A 239-nucleotide genomic window follows, 5' to 3' on the forward strand; every position below is an offset into this window, starting at 1 on the left:
AGCGCCTGGCGAGCTCGGGCCGTTTGTTCCTGGGCCGCTCCTCACACTGGGTTAATCTGGAGCGCAGGAATCCAGCTCCATTCCCGAGGACACCACAACCGAGACAGGCCGGCCGCGCTATCTGCTCCTATCAGTCGGAGGCGGCCGGTTCCCGAGCTCCAGGCCTGGCCCAGCAGGGAGCTGTTTTCACAGCAGATCCACAGGGCACGGCTCAAGCCCAGAGGCACCGAGCTGAGCCC

The 239-nt window shown here is 65.7% G+C and overlaps 1 protein-coding gene across 1 annotated transcript in view; it reads right to left on the reverse strand.

Annotated features, from left to right (window-relative positions):
- LOC104543327 (tropomyosin alpha-3 chain-like) overlaps positions 1-239 on the reverse strand; it is a gene marked incomplete at its 5' end in the record, with an annotated part of 3,961 nt that overhangs the window by 1,476 nt on the left and 2,246 nt on the right. The window lies entirely within an intron of this gene.

This window comes from Mesitornis unicolor, unplaced genomic scaffold (genome assembly GCF_000695765.1).
Source record: "Mesitornis unicolor isolate BGI_N332 unplaced genomic scaffold, ASM69576v1 scaffold27477, whole genome shotgun sequence".
Lineage (NCBI taxonomy): Eukaryota > Metazoa > Chordata > Aves > Mesitornithiformes > Mesitornithidae > Mesitornis > Mesitornis unicolor.